This window comes from Camelus bactrianus, chromosome 26, assembly GCF_048773025.1.
Source record: "Camelus bactrianus isolate YW-2024 breed Bactrian camel chromosome 26, ASM4877302v1, whole genome shotgun sequence".
NCBI lineage: Eukaryota > Metazoa > Chordata > Mammalia > Artiodactyla > Camelidae > Camelus > Camelus bactrianus.
In genome coordinates, this window is record NC_133564.1 from 13330434 (window position 1) to 13347858 (window position 17425).

Genomic DNA, 17425 nt, shown 5'->3' on the forward strand with positions numbered 1-17425 from the left:
CCAAAGCAGATCCTCTGTCATTCTGATGCTTTTGTAAGAACTTGTAAACAGAAGAGCTTCAAGGGAGCTGAAGGTTTAGGATGAAAAAATGCAAATGGAACTTTGCACTTCTAATTGAAACATTTAAATTTTTTTCTACACCAGTTTTAGATGTAATTTTTATATCAATTTAGAGGAAAGATCCCCATCCCATTGCCATAATTTGCAAGAAAAATATTTATCATTGCATCTGCATAACTCATTCACTAGGTGCCAACAACATCTGAGATTCAAATCCCCTTTTGATCATCAATGTGCTTTTCAAAGTATCTATAAGGGATTCTGACACTACGAATTATTTCTGGAATGTGATTCAAGGTTTATTCTCTATATATAACTTGTTTGAAATGTACTATTGTGTTTTAAGGATGTAAATTTTTTTTTTCAGAAAAAAATTTGTTTAAAAAGTCAGCAAAATAACAGACGACAGATCTCCCCTAATTGATTCACAGGTTTATAAACTGCTCTCAGAATCCCTGTGATAATTTTTTTTCCAGATACAGATAAGCTTCTCCTAACATTTATATGGAAGTGCACAAGACAGAAGAGTGAAAACCGTTTTGAAAAAAAGGACAAAGTGGAGGAAAGACTTTAAATTTTTATTTTAATCTCCCTGATGGGGAGGCTTACAATACAGCTATAAGAATCAAATCAATTAAGACATTGGTGGAGGGACAGACAAACCTATCAATGGAAAAAGTATAGAACCCAGATGTAGTCCCAGAAAAATATGCTCAACTGAATTTTAACAAAGGTGCAAAAGCAATTCAAAGAAGAAAGATGGTCATTCAGAAAATGGTGTTATAACAACTGGAGATACACAGACTTAAAAAATAAACTTTAACCTAAATCTCACACCTTATATGAAAGTTAACTCGAAACGGATCACAGACTTAAATGTGAAATGTAACACTACACAAATTTTTTAAAAAGTAGATCTTTGAGACCGAGGACAAAGTGAAAAGTGTTTAGAATTGACACTAATAGCACAATCTATAAAAGTTCAAAGTGACAAATTGGACCTCATCATAATTCAACAACTTTTGCCCTGTGAAGATGATGAAATCACAGGCTGAAAACTGGGAGAAAATGTGGACAGAGTCACACCCACAATAAAAATGGACATATTGAGTCTAAGTACTCTGTGCTAATAAAAATTCATTATGTTGGAGTTTTGGGGGTTTTTTTGTTTTTTTGTTTTTTGTTTTTAAGAAAAAGTAAATCCAAGCCTAGATGCAAAAAAAGAAAACCACCCCGTAGGGATCAAAAATGAAACCTGCCTTCAATAAGCTGGCTCTGAAGTCACTATAAAACAAACGCTAACGCCTGATAGCATAAAATTTCATTTTAATTTCTGTGTGGATGAGCGGGAGACAAAGCCCAGGGTCCGTAACAGGTTGAAAGAACCACAGGAAAACACAGAGGAAAAAAACTAAAACACCAAACAAACACATGATTACTGCTTTGTTAAACTAGGCTACAGGATATTTGCACAAAGGAGGATAACACAGGTAATTTTGCATTGAAAATTTGCCTTTTGGTGGTGAAAAATTCATGTATTTTCAGATATTCTGTGAGATTTCAAGTGAAAAAATATTTTAAAGTAATTCTAATTTGGGGGTGAGTTACAGGAGGATAAAAAAGGGGATACATGTGTTCAGCAGGGATCTATTTCTACTCAGACCTCAGAGCATGTTCACAGCCCAAGTTCCAGCAAACATAAGCTTACAATAAAAAAAAATCACAAGACATGAGGAAGAACACTAAATGCGGGCCATCTGAAAAACAACAGTCATTCACACCCTACAGAACTAGGCAGATTAGATTTGGGGAGACATCACACTCTGACCAGCATTCTGATTGGTGGAGCAGGAAAACAGTGCACATAGGACCAAATCAGACCCAAAATTCACTTAGACCAGCAGCTTCAAGGTCGTTCTGAAGGGGATAACAGTGTCACAGGCAGGCCTGTGTTCCCAGCAGGGGAGTGGCGTGTGGAGAATGAAGAGAACAAGGAAAGAGGGGCACCAGCAGTCACACAAAATACCCTCCAGGACTTGGGGTAGACATTTTATTACAAAAGAGTCTTAGGCACATCCACACATGCACGCAAGTCAGAATGTGTGAAAAACAAAACAAACACCACCAATCCAGGGAGATTCCAAAGAGCAAAGCAGATAATCATGCATAAGCTTTGTAGATTTTCTAATAAATGTTTAAAATGTTAGAGCATAGTTCTATGATTGTTCTCTATTATCAAGATATCATACTATCATATTAACGCTAAGATTTTTAATAACTTTATAGAAACAATTTACAGCAGACTGATTATGTGATTCCTGCCTTATAATACTCTTCATTATGTTTTTAAATCCATTTAAAAAATAAGGCATAATATAGAAAATGCATTTTTTTTAATATAAAGAAAATGTTAGTAAGGGGCTGGTAGTCTTGAATATTCTGCAAAGTGTGATGACCTCATTTGAGTGATAAATTGTTGAGATTAGCTCTCTAATTCATTATAGTCAATTCTTTTGTAAAAGGTAATAGATATTTCAGTGAATTAGAGAATTAGTCTAACAATCTGCCAAACAAGCCAACCTGATAGTTTGAAGCTTTCCAAGTATAATGTAATTTTAAACTAAGAGAGATCATATCCCATGAGCAACAAATTGAGATACTCCATGTAACTTAATTTCGAATGGCAACTGTATTAATGAAATAAGATTTTAAAAGCATTTCAAATCCATACATTCCTAAAAAGAATTGTTTAATCAACCCCCTAAAGCAGGAGCTAGTTTAATTTTCTAAATTTTGTAAAATACTTGCCTTTAATAAATACTTAACTGGTGACAAAGTGATCAGTCCTTCCTAATCAACTTTTTTAAGGCTTCTTTTTCATTTGTGCCATCTGGGCAAAAGCCCACAGGTGTGTAGATCTTATTAGTGGAGTGTAGCTGATAAATAATCAGGACTTGCTAAGTTGACTTAGAGAATGCAGATGACTTAGGAACGAGTCAAGTACTGAGGTTGTATTTATTGAAGTCAACATGACGTGATTTGGTTCTGTTTGGAAGAAAATCACCACACCATTTCTGAGTCAGAGAAACAGAATCAGAAACTTCAGTGGATTCTAAATATCATAGCTTTCAGCTAACAAAATACCTTAGAACTGACTGTGGCTTGGAAATGTGAAGAGATCTCTTTTTTTAAGGGTAACATGGGCCACGTGAGTCTATGCGTGTGTGTGTGTGTGTGTGTGTGTGTGTGTGTGTGTGTGTGTGTGTGTTGGGGGCAGGGGGTGCAGAACTGCAAGGAGAGAATGGTTAAAAATGTCTAATGTATAAGGAGTCTTCACATTGTTCTAATGTCTCTACTAGAGCCTTATTAAGTGACTTTAGACTGCAGTGTTGGTTCTACACCCATGCAATTAGTACTGAAGACAAAAGTCCACCTCAGATTCAGGCTAAAAGGCTTCTGTTAGTCTTTGTTCAATTCAGGCCTCTAAGAATCTTTCCCTGTGCCGGGCAAAATTCACCCATCTGTACAAGACAGGCGCCCCCTGGTGGATACTGTATGTTTCCTTTGCTTAGAACAGCACTTGGCGTATCAGTGTCTGAATCCAGCAACCTCTCTTGCTACCCTACGTAACAACTGTAGCCTCCTCCTTACTTCTTGCTTGGGATTTGCAAAATAATGCACAGATTAGAGCCAAGAGTTGGTTCTCTAGAACTGAACAAGAACATCAGTGGGAGTCCCATGTGGGAAGAGTTAGGAAAGATTTACACCATTGTCTAAAAATGGCTAGAGAGGCAAGAAGAGAAAGCCAAGACGCGAATGCTATAATGTAAAATGACTGTAAAATCTATTAAGTGCTTACTTTCTTCTAGGCAGTGTTTTTACAGTAGTTAACTCATTTAACTCCATCATGACCTTATTAAGAACCACTCTGAACACCTCTCCTGTTTACAGGGGGAGGTGCAGGTTACACAAAACATCTTGCCTGAGGCCAGATAATTAACATATGGCAGCCTGGGATTTATGCAGAGGAGACTGTTTCTAGAGCCTGTCCAGAGGCAGCAGCATTAGATGTCTGGACACTTTTTAAGACAACACTACTTTATAATTTCATTAATAAAATAATATGCACGAAAACAGTGGAGTTAGAGGTCCCTGGCAAGCTACAGAAAATTTTGTATCTTTTTAATTGTCTTATGGCCTTGCATCTCTGGAACAAAAGGAACTTTGGTGATCATCACATATTTTCCCAGAGCAGAAATAGCTGGAAAATTGCTGAGCTGTGACAATTTGCAGTGCTGCAAAATCACTGTGGAGAGAATCTATATGAGCTCAAAACCCACTCAATTTGGCTAGCACCAGAACACCTGCCAGGCTGACGGGAGAATCAGGCTCAGCGATGGTGCAAGGCTGACCTTGAGGGTTCCCCTGCACCCACTGGGCACTTTACCTCCAGTCTGTATTGTTGCCAGAAGGAGTCCCTGCATGTCTCCTCAAACACCTGAGTACAGGCATAAGCATTCTGCCTTGAAACACACTCATTCTGTTAGCATCAATGTGGCAATGCGTTGATGTTACTTTTAATTTCCTCCTCTTTAGGCGTGGCTCTTTCCACAGTAACGAACAGTCCTAGGCTGTGTCTCCCACAAACAAATATGTTCAGTAGTTTGGAGCCATTCATTTTCAGATGCCAACTCAGAAATGTTTTATGAAAGGCGTAACTCCCATGCTGATTTGGCAGTTAGGTCCTTCTACCCCATGACAGAACCACTCGAGAGCTACATTACACAAATCATCCATGCGAGGATGTCAAATACAGAGTCAGGTTAAGGCACGGATCTCTTGAAGTACCCTTAAAGGGGAGTGCAGGGGCGCTGCTCAGTCACCTGCTTCCTATACTAAGTGTGACTGTGCGATTGTGTGTACATCTGGTTATGATACAGGGTTTCCTACAGATTGCCACCCTGAGTGTCAAAAATGAGGTGCACCTAGGTAAGGATAGTGGCTCTTGATGGAACACCTCTCAAAAGAAAGAAAATAAAATAAATCTGTTCATTGAAAGAAACTTGAGAGAGTTAAAAGCTTGCTTGCAGACTAGAAATTTTCAATACATAGGTTTCTTTTAAAGAGACAATACATACAAAATAAAGAACTCCTGCAAATAAAAAATAAATAGCCCAATTTATAATAATAATAAAAAAAAAGCAAGAAAATTCAGATACAACAGCCAGATTCGGAATGTGCCCAGTGCCCCTGAGCTTCACTTGTGCTCATTACAAGTCAAGGCCCTTAAGAAGCATATGTCTGCTTCTGTCACCATAGATTATTCTGCTAATTCTTGGACTTTTTATTAATGAAATCCTACAGTTTATACTCCTTTGTCTCTGAATCATTTCTCGTCACGTTGGGTTTCTGTTGGGGGCATCACCAGTAGTGGGATTAGTGGGACCGCTTCATTCTCTCTGTGCTGTGGAATATGGGTCTGTTTTCTGAGTGTGATCAAAATTTCAGTTTATCTTTAGTGTGTCTGGGGTGTGTGTGTGTTGGTATTTATTCTCCTTGGGATTCTTTGAGTCTTTAGAATCTGTTATTTAATATCTTTCTTACTTCGGGGAAATTTGCAGCCATTGTCTCTTCTGCTATTTCTTCTGCCCTACTCTCTCTCCTCTTCTGGGACTACACTTACATGCACACTTGACCATTTGATGTTGTTTCACAGCTCCTGGCTAGTCTGCTCTTTTTTTCCCGTTCTTTGTTTATGTTTTGTTTTTTTTTTTAACTTGGTCCATTAGTTTGAATAACTCCTCACAACCTATCTTTAGTGTTTTTTTTTTTTTTATTGTGGAAACTCTTAATTTCTGATATTATAGTTTTTATTTCTAGCTTTTTCCATTTGACACTTGCTTATGTTTTCCATTTTTCTGCTTATGATTCTCATCTCTTCATGCAATGTATCGACGTTTTCCAATAAATCCTTTAATGTATTGCAGTTATTTTAAAAACCTGTCTTTGGATTTCTTGTTACCTGGTTGGCTTGCAACTTAAATTCTCTAATGTGATCAAAAAACAGTTATACTTTGTGGACAATTGAGCTTTTTCTTTTTCATTGTTTGAGTATGAGTATCATTGTTTGCAGCTTTCTGTATTCTAAGTGGTAGCAGAGGTATACTGTGTATTTATTTTTAATGGATACTGCTCAAAAGTTTCCAAAATTGTTAGACAAATATAAAGTCCCACCAGCATTATCTGTAAAGATAACAAGTTTCTTCCAAACCTCATTTATTCTTTGTGGTTTCAATTCTCTTAATTGTTAACTGTTTTGGAGGAAATGAAGTGATATCTATTGTGATTTTAATTAGCATTTCCTTAATTAGCATTGATGGTTCCTATCTTTCTATATGCTTAATAGTCATTTGCATATCATTTCCTGTATACTGCGCCTTCTTTTTTTGTAAATTGCATATCTATCTTTTTTCTTTTGGAATTTTAGTTACAGCATATTCATTTTTTTTAAATGTATGTATTGAAAATGTCATCTAGTATGCAACAATATTGTCTAGTCTTTTAACTCTCTTAAAAATTTCTTTAAATGAACTGAAATTCTTAATCATAAGGATTATCATTACCATTTTCTTGGTTCTTTTTGCTTTTGTTTAAGAACCTCAGCCTATTAAAATAACATACAGATATTCTCCTAAATTCACTCTAGAAAATTTACTGTTTCAGATTTCACATTTAGGTCTATGATCAGAATTAATTGTATGTGTGTTGTGAATCACAGGTCTGCTTTCATTTTTTTCAGTTGGGTATCTTCCAAATGACCCATATCATTTATTGAAAAGACCGTAATTCCCTCATTGAATTACAGTGTTGTCATTGTTGTAAATCAGAGAACTCCATAAATTAGGTCGCTTTTGGATTCACTATTCTCTTCCATTGGGCTGTTTATCATTTTGCTAATGCTAACTCTCCACTAAATACTGATATCTAGTAGTGGAAGTCTTCCATCTTGGAGAAAATTGATATTTAACAATATTGAATCTTCCTATCTAGGATCATGTTACAAACCTTCGTTTATTTGTATCTTTTAAAATTCCTCTTAGGAATATTTCTTGCAGTTTGCAGATTATCTTCATATGTTAAGTGCCACTGTAACTCATAAAAATATGTATTTAAATTTCATTTTCTATTTGCTTGATAATTGTTCACTAAAGTATAACTAATTTTGTATAGTAATATGGCAGTAACATTGTGAAATTCACTCATAATCTTAAAACTTATTTTTTAAAAAACTATTCACTCTATACATGTTTCCTGTGAATAATGGCATTTTTTTAATCCCTATATATTTTTTTATCATTTCATTTTCAGTGGTACAAGCCTCCAGTGCAAATATCGAATAAAAGTGGTAGAAGTCTGCATTCTTATTTCACCCCTAAACCAAAGGGTAAAATATTTAATATGCCCCAATTAGAATGAGTAATAATTTTACCAATTTTAAATAAGTGCTTCTTATCAGATTGAGGAAGTCCTTTCTAGTTTACTGAGCTTTTTGTTTGCCTGATTTTTAATCGTATGGTTTAATCATATGACAAGTTTAGCAGTGCTCTTTCTGCGTCTATTAAAATGTGTTTACTTCCCCTTTATTTTGATAGTGATGAAATTTATTGATTTATTTTAAGTGATAAATTGCAGTTTCAGGATAAACTCCCAGCTGGTCATGGTGTATTGTCCTTTTTACAAGTAACTGTACTTAAATTGATAATACTGTGTTTATAAAATTTTTGCATGAATTTTTATGGGAGGAACAGAGTCTAATTTTAATTAAAGTCGTTATTAATGTCATTAAATGGCCTTGTTAGGTTTTGTAACGAGGCTAAGTTATCTTCATAATATGAGTTGGATATTGATTCCTTAATTCTTAGGCTCTAAATACATCTGTGCAAGATGAGTATTATTTATTTTACCTGTGTTAAGAATTCTCACTGAAACTACTGAGATAAGAGTTTTACGTATTTGAAAATTTTGAAATACTAGGTTCAATTTCTGAAGTATCTATAGTCTATAATATAGAATTCCTGTTTTTTCTTGAGTCTTTTTATTTTTTACTTTTCAATGAACTTGTCCATTTAATTTAAATTTTCAAATGTATTGGCCTAAAATTATCATAATTTTTAAACTTTTAATAACTGCAGTATTTATATTGATGTCTCTTTTTCATTAGTGATGTCGATAGTTATTACATTTTTTCTGTTTCGACTTTTTATAAAGTCTTCACAGTGACTCTGTCAATTTTATAACCTTTTAAAACAACCAGTGTTTGACCTTTTTGATTTTTCTCTATTGTACATATGCTTTTTTGTATTGTAGAGTTTTTTTAGGACTTTATTGTTAGAACAATATTAGGTTTACAGAAAAATTAGATTTACAGACAGTTCCCATTAAACTCCTTGACACATTTTCCCTTTTACTGACCTTTTTCAGTAGTATGGTACATTTGTTATAATTAATGGGTAAATGTTCATACCTTATTATTAACTAACCAAATAACAATAGTTTATTCAAATTTCCTTGCTGTCTATCTAAATTTTTTTCTGTTCCAAGATCCCATCCAGGATACTGCATTACATCAATCTTTCATATGTCTTACTTCCTAAATTGCATTATTTTTATAATTGATTTTATCATTATTATTCCTTTCTTTATACTTTGAGTTTCATTTTCTGTTCTTTTTTCTAATTTCTTGAACTGGTAGATTATATCATTTTATTTTATTTTACTTTTTGTTATGTGTATACAAAGCTTTAAATTCCTAACCACTGCTTTAGCTGCACTGCACAATTTTGATATGCTGTGTTTTCATTATCATTGAGTTCAAAATATTTTCTAATAGTTAATTTTGTATTGTCTGCTTTTAACCATATTTGCTATGGAATGTGTTGTTTAATTTCTAAGTATTTGGGTTTTCCAGTTATTTCTCTGTTACCGATTTATAGTTTAATTCTATGAGTTTCTGACAGTATCCCTGCATGATTTTAATCAACTGACCTTTTGGAGAATTTTCTTCATAGCAAGATATAATCTACTTTTGTGAATATTCCACGTGCACTTGTAAAGAATACATATTCTGCAGCTTTAGGAAGCAATGTTCTTTGAATATCAATTAGGTCAGTTGGTTAATTGTGTTGTTCAAATCCTCTATCCATTACTGAACTTTTTTGGTCTGCTTCTTCTATTACTTGTAGAAGTGTGTTAAATCTCTAATACAATCATGCATTTTCTTCATTTTATCTCTGCTTCGGGGAATTTATTGATGGAAATCCTAATAATTGTGAACAGTGTGTCTACTGGTCTATTTTGCCAGGATGGAGAAATAGCCAGAGATTTGGATCTGTGCTAATTTATAAGCAGTAACTCATAGGTTTACCAGATAACAAAGACTTAAATAAAAATGATCTGAGTACTGGGGACCAGGGTATGTAGGGAAGAGTGTATGGATGGTCTCCAAAGAATGGGGACATTGTGTAAGGCATCTGTACACAACTACATGTCCACCAAGGGGTGCGCTGAAGAAGAGGCTCTCAATAGTCAGGAGGAAAAGATGCCCCATTCTTTGGAAGCCTGTCAGTCATTTTCTCCAGCCAGGATCATGTGCAGCGTGGTCATGACTGTAGGGATGAGATAACACGGACTCCCAGTGGCCAAAGCTGCCCTGGCTCCTGCCACTGCTAAATGCCTAATCTGTAAACAGTGTATATCAATGTTGATCTTCCTAGACAGAAGCCTGCCCAGTGGAGGGGAGGGGTGCAATGAAATCACTTTCCTCCCTGTCCATCACTGGGGAGGCAGCAATTTGTCCTCACTGAAGTAGACACCCATTTTTAATATGTACTTTCCTCTCCTTCTGGAAATTTCTATGTCAATGTTGTCATGTATGTTGATATAATGCCTTACATTCCTGGTATCTTATAAAATACTATTTTTTATGAGGAAACTCAATTTATAGAAATAAAAATCTATTATACTCACAGAATTCATTGAATCTGTCTCACACCACTTCACTCAAATCTACCAGCATTACAGAAGTTTAGAGCAGTCTGTGGAAGACAGTATCTTGGCACGAGCCAGGAAATAACATCCTCCAAAGTGAGCATTTCCCCTGGATGTGGCATGTGTTCTGAACCAAAGTCCAAAATAAGATGCTGTTTCTCTAAAATGAGAACATATCTGTCAGTCGATGGAAGTGGGGATGGCTCCTTTGACTATTATTCCTCATAATCCATCTTACAACTTTCGCTTCTCTCTCTGCAAACGTGTGCTCTCCGAGTTCCCAAGGGAAGAGGCTTTGGTCTATAGACACAACAAGGGTACCCTTGTATTGTAAGCTTGTCACCTGCCCACAAGCACTGTGGGTTGCTAGTTCCACTGAACCACCAGCATAGAAGGGTGTTACTATACTGGGTGGGGTGATGGATCCTGACTTACTCAGGAGAAATACGGCTACAATCAGGACAGGGAAGACCATTCTGGAACCCAAGAAAGTCTCTCCAAAGCTTCCAGCAGTCCAGGGTAATAGAAGACTATAACAACTCCCTATAGCAGGACCATTAACAGTACAGATCCATCAGGAATGATGTTTGGTTTACCACATGTCATTTTTGGTCTTGCTTCTTTTACTCATCAATATCATTTTGAGAATAATCCATGTTTTCCCATATATTAATAGTCCATCCTTTTTTTTACTGCTGAATTTTATTATACCGCACAGATATCCCACAGTTTATCCATTCACTTGTTTATAGACATTGGTTTATACCTAGTTGGAGGCTACTACAAATAAATATCTTCTACATATTTTATAGTTTGAAGCTTTACATTTTTGTCTATGATACATTTTGAGTTAATTTTTGCATGTAGTGCGAGGTATGGATGAAAGTTCATTTTTCCTGCACTTGGTTAAGTTACTGTCCTAGTGCCATGTGTTGAGAAGCTTATTCCTTCTCAATGTATTTGCATTTGCACCTTAGTCAAAAATCAGCTGCACACACACACACACACACACACACACACATTCAGTTGATGCCTGTATTCTCTATTATGTGCTAGTGAGCACTTTGTTTATCCATAGTTTCCACTGCTGTGCCTTTCAGTTCATGAGTCTTTCCTTCTGTAATATCGAATTGGCTACTAATTCAATCATGGGCATTCTTCATCTCAGACAGTCTACTTTTCACCTCTAGAATTTCAGATTAGATTTTTAAAAAATATTTTCCATGCATTTATCTTTTACACGTATGGAATAAAGTTATAGTAACTTTTATGTTCTTTTCTGCTAATCCTAACATCTGAGCCAGTTTTAATTTGATTTGATTTATTCATTTTATTCATTTTTTTCCTTCACTATAGGTCATACAGTCCTATTTCTTTTGCATGTTTGGTGACCTTTAGTTAGATGCCAGACATTGTGAACTGTACCTTGACAGATGTTGAATATTTTGTACTCCTAAAAGTAATCCTGAGTTTTGTCCTGGGATATATTTATGTATCTTGGAAACAGTTAAATCATTTTGTCTTGCTCTTAAGGTTTAACACATGTTATCAAATCAGCGATTTTCTAGGGTCAGTTTTTGCCCACTTCTGGGGTAGAATCTGTCTAAGAATTCTACTTCATACCTTGTGAATTAAGAGATTGTCCAGTCAAGCTGAAGGGAACTAGCACTGTTCGCAGCCCATTTTGAGCATCTGATACCATCCCCCTGGAATCCTCCAGCTGGTTCTTCCTCCAGGTTCACGTAGTTTCTTTCCTACCATGTCTGTGTTGATCGGTACTCAACTTGAAGGGGACCCTCTGTGGACCTCCAGAGCTTTCTCTCTGTGACGCTCTCTTCTGTCTGGCCCTCTGTCCCATCAACTCTGGCTCCATTTCCTCAACTCACAGAATCCACTTGGCTCTGCCTATTTTCTCTCTGGAAAGTTTCCCAAAGAAGTAAGTGGGAGTAATTGTAAGGATCACCTCTTCTGTGCCCTGTTTCCGGGGATCACTGTCTTTCATTGCCTGACTATGGGCATTCACCATTATTCCATATACTTTGGGTTTCGTTTTTGGTTGTTTCAGGTGGTAGAATAAATCCATTCCTTGTTATTCCATCTTCACTTAAAGTTGTAAATAAAAATTAAAAATGTATTAAGCTACAAGCTTTATTTGGTATTTATGAACTATAAATAATAAATTATGAATTCAAATTAATGGAAGTTTGTATTAACTAAAAATTAAAATGAAGGTTCATGCAATATTTAATTTCATTTGAGTTTTGAAGATAAAGGTAAGATGTGTAGAATATAGAAGGAAATTCTAGGATGAGAGGTTTTGAAGACAATGTAGACAGATTCTGTGCTATGGTTTTCATTTGCAGACAAATCAACACACTTTTAATTGGGCAAATAGAAATTGTTAGTCTTATACTGTCTTTCACTTCATACTTGAGGAGTACATTGAACATTTTATTAAAATTGCATTTGTCAGTTTATTATGTTCTCCTTACATGTCTAACCATCTTTGCCTAATGATTTATGTACTTACTACCTCTGCTGTTTCGTATGTTCATATTTATAATCCATTCATCATTACATTGTCATTGGTCCTTATATAACATTCAGTTCCTCTGTGTTTCATTTGAATGGTGTCTGGCTTACCTCTTTATTTATAATTTTTCATTCATTCATTCCATCAACAAATATTCACTGGGAAAAAGAAAACGTGTCACTATTCTAGGGAATCTGTCACTGGAGATTAATAAACCTGTAAACAGGTGCTGGTCTTGATTGATTAAATTTATTATGTCATTTTGGTCACTTTTACAGCTCTTTAGGCTTGTTTTCAATCACATTACTATTCACAGAATTTATTAACAAACTAGCATTTTACATCCAGAGGTTTCAATAGCACAGCAAGACAGAAATGAGGCCCATGAATTACTAGTGTGCGGAACCTAAATTTGATTACTTTGATGGATTTCTAGAACATTACTGCTTTAGTAGTCCCATGTTTTAAAATAATAAATTATTCCCAGAAATCCACCCTGCCAGGTGTTGTACTATGACTGTTCCTGAAACATACCTGACACAAATTACAAAAATAAAATTGTAATTGCATGATATGACGGATATGTAACTAGCCTTATTGTTGGTATCATGTCATAATATATAAATGTATCAAATCTTCATGTGGTTCACTTTAAACGTACACAATTTTATACATCATTTATGTCCCAGTAACACTGGAAAAAAGAAGTTTTACAACTCAACAATAAGAAAGACAAACTAATTAATAAAAAGAAAAATAATTTGGATAGATATTTCTCTAAAGAAGACGTACTAACAGCCAATAAGTACATGATAAGATGAGCAACACCATTAATCCTTATGGACATGCAAATCAGGACCAACAAGAGCAATGACTTTATGTCCACTAGAACGGTTAAAACAAAAGATGGACAATAACAAACGTTGATGAGGATGTGAAGAAACTATAACCCTCATACCTTGCTGGTGGGATTCTAAAACAGCACAACCACTTTGAAAACAATTTAGCAGTTCCTCAAAATACTAGACATAGAGTTACCATATTACCTAGAAATTCTATTCCTATGTATACGCCCAAAAGAACTGAAAACAGACATCCGCACAAAACCCTGCATGTGTGATACCTGCTGCGGCACAGGTGAACCCTGGAAACATGTGAACTGAAAGAAACCAGCCACACAAGACCACACTATGTGATTTTATGTGTATGAAATGTCCCAAATAGGCAGCCCCACAGAGGCAGAAGCTAGATTAGGGGTTGCCACAGGCTGGAGGGAGATGGGAGAGAGTGAGGAGTGACTGCTACCAGGTATAGAGTTTCTCTTGGCACTGATGGAATGTACTAAATGTACTAAAATCCTGGTGATGGGTGCGTAACTCTGAATGTACTAAAAATTACTTAATAATATACTTTATTTAATAGCATGAATTTTATGGTATGTGAATTCTATCTCAGTGAAGCTGCTGTTAAAAACAAAAGGAGGTAAACACATGGGGCAGAGGTAGTAATGGGCACAGTATTAAGAAACTATGACATTAGACGATATTCCAAGTAGGTAGGACCATGGAGGCACGGAAGTGGTGGGACACAGCTGGGTTGCAGTAGCAGTGAAGATATTCAATTTGCAGTGTGTACGTGTATTTTGGGGAGCAGATTACTAGAAGTTGAGTTTGGAACATGGTGAGTTTGGGATATCTTTTAAACTTCCTAGTGGAATGATCCAGTGAGTAACTGAATATACAATGTGTAGTTGGAGAGGGAGTCTCAGGCTTAGATACTACTTTGGGAATAATTAGCATACAAACAGTCTTTGAAGCCTTGAGTTTAGTTTATATCATTAAGGGTGTGCTGTGGATGAAGAATAAAAGCAGTCCAAAGTCGAGACATGGGGTTTCCAAGGATGAGAGGTTGAGGCCAGTAAGCTAGTTTCATCTATGACTTTCCTAATGTTTGCTGGCTTGATACAGCTGCCAATAACTCCAAATTTCCCCTTGTTAACTTAAAATCCTACTTTTCTGTGCTCACAAATTATCACTTTCTTTTTCTCTGTCCATGGATGAAGACCCATACAATTCAGCATATTTGAAAACAAGATGCTATTTATTTCTTCCTCCAGGAGTCTCGGTTTTGTCCATACTTGCACCTGTCCCAGTAAAATCAGGCTCTCTGAACACTTTCACTGCTCCTCTCTTCTCTTCCCCACACCCTCTGCCAGGCGACAGCTTTGGAAGGCATTTATTCCTCCACCCATCCCCCTCCCGCCCCAAAGTCCGATGTTTTGCTGGGTTGTGCAGTACTTAGACCTTCATCAAGAGTACGTCCCTTCTGTTACAAAAGCCCTTACTCCACAGCTGTGTCATATCTTCCTGGGCAAGCATTCATTGTCAACTGGGTTACTTTTCAGTGATACACATAGGTCCCTGGCAGCACATAATGGGGTGCTCTTCTCAGCCTCCTGTGCGTTTTCCCCCCTCCTCTTGAAGTGTCTGCTTCAGGACATGTCTTTATTAAGTGAAGAGTCAAAAAAGACTTTCAAGTACTCTTCTCGGAGGCAAAAAGACCCTCCGGGTCCACGGCTTCTGTGTTTGTGAACGCTGTTTCACTGCCCTCTTGCTTCCAAGGTTGCACAAGAGAACCCCAAGTGCTAGTTTGTTTTCCCTTTGTAAGGAATCAGTAGGTTTCACCCTGTGCTTGTGTTGTTCTTCTCTCTGTCCTCATCATTCAGGAGGTCTACAGGCTATGCCAAGCGTGTGTCTTTTCCCATCAGTGCAGGCTGGAACTTAGCAAGCCCTCTCAGTCTATAGATGCAGGTCTCTTTGCATCACAGATGAATTTTCTCCTATTACATAATTATTGCCTTTCTTCCATCTGTTCTGTTCTATCTTTCTGGAATGCCTATTCATTCTGCGTTTCCTGGATCTATCCTATAGTCTCTTTGTTTATCCTACAGGATGTCCATCACTGTATAATTTGCTCTTGATTTTCCAGGGCCTGAATTTGGGCTCCAATATGATAGTCTCTTCCTCTAATATCCTACTTAAATGCTTAATTGGAAAAATGTTTTGTGTACCCACGTACCTACACGTGTGTGCACATGTACCACTCCTGAGTTTCCTCAAGTGCTCCTATTTTTATTTTAAGTTTTCATCTCACTCTTCTAGGAGCTGTATGTCAATGGGACTATGTTTTTAGTCTTGTGAGTGATCTTCGTTTGTTGGCTAGTTGTACCCTGTGGTCAGCTATGTAATGGCCCCCAAAGATGTCCACATTCTAATCCCATATATATGTTCCCTTACATGACAAAAGGGACTTTGCCTGAGTGATTAAATGAAGGATCTTGAGATGGGGAGATCGCCCTGGGTTACATGACTGCTCTTGGTGGTTACCTGGGGTCCTCATGAGAGGGATGTAGGAGGCATTACAGTTATGTAACAGTTATCGCTAAGGACAAAAAAAAAACCCCAAAAAACAAAAAACAGCCCAACTGAAAAATGGGCAATGGATGTGAAAATACAGTTCACACCATAAGCACTACAAATGGACCTTAAAAGAGGAAAATGGCCAAACATACTCAAATAAATAAATAAGTAAATATTAAAATATAGGGAGTATTATTTTTACCTAGTAGATTGTCAAAGATTAAAAAGTTTAGTAACTGTTTTAGTAACAACTGTTTTGGCCAGTGTACACTGCATAGTCACTTTCAACATTTCTGATGGTTATCTAACAATAAGATACCAATCCTAGGAAACTAGGATTTACTCATTTTTGTAATTCTAATGTTCAAACCATATTAAAACATAGAACAGACGCAATTTACGTTTAAAAATTCAAGTTAGCTAAAAATCGTGTTTCTGAGAATGTTTATGCTTCTTTCTCCTAAAGTAGGAACCACCTGACACACCTGTGGGACACTGATAAGCAATTGATCCAAGAGCTGTGCCAGTTAACTGCTGATCAAAAATGTAATGACGTATACACAGCTATTCTAGAGCACGCTAGTTCTTCAGGACTTCATCATAGCCATCCTTTTGTCATTAAGAGCCATCAGATCAGATCACCTCAGTGCAAAATACATTTTTTATATTGTTCATTGTTTTAACTTAAAATGATTTTGCTTTCTTTGGTGTAGGGATTTTCTTTGGTTAACCGTGTGTTTTCAAAATTAATACATGGGGGTTGGGTATAGCTCAGTGGTAGAGCGCATGCTTCGCATGCACGAGGTGCTGGGTTCAATCCCCAGTACCTCCATTAAAAAAATAAAGAAAAATAGTTATAGAATAAAAAATTTAAAATATATATACAGTAATCACACTTATTAGCAAGTTACACCAAGTAACAAGCTCACATAGTATACTGTTTACAAATTTGTTGACAACACAAATATTTACTAACTTGAAGAGAATCTTACTTTTTTGTTATCATCACTGAAATTCCAGTAAATTGCACCAGTAAATGATATCTGAAATTCACCAGTATTTAAAAATTCTATATCTTGACATGTCTGAAAAACAGAATTTCAGTCTATATTACTGCACAGTAATATGTATAATTAAGCTGTTGCAACATTTTTTGACATGAGCATATAAAAATAATTAACCTAAAACTTAGTTTCTTGCCATTCAAGTGGGTGCCTTTCAGAAATTTAAAAAAGCATTAAAATAATACCTTGCTTTTCAAATTTTTTTCTCTGCTGTGGACACCAGCCCCAATTAAAACTGTGAATACATATTACAAAAACACAGTAAGTGCAGATTGTGAAATTCTATAATCTCAATAGACTTA

General features: G+C 36.1%; 1 non-coding gene across 1 annotated transcript; it reads left to right on the forward strand.

The window, feature by feature from the left end:
• The first annotated feature begins 16815 nt into the window (after positions 1-16815).
• TRNAA-CGC (transfer RNA alanine (anticodon CGC)) lies at positions 16816-16891 on the forward strand. The gene has a single exon. It is a non-coding gene; the product is annotated as a tRNA-Ala (tRNA).
• The last annotated feature ends 534 nt before the right edge of the window (positions 16892-17425 follow it).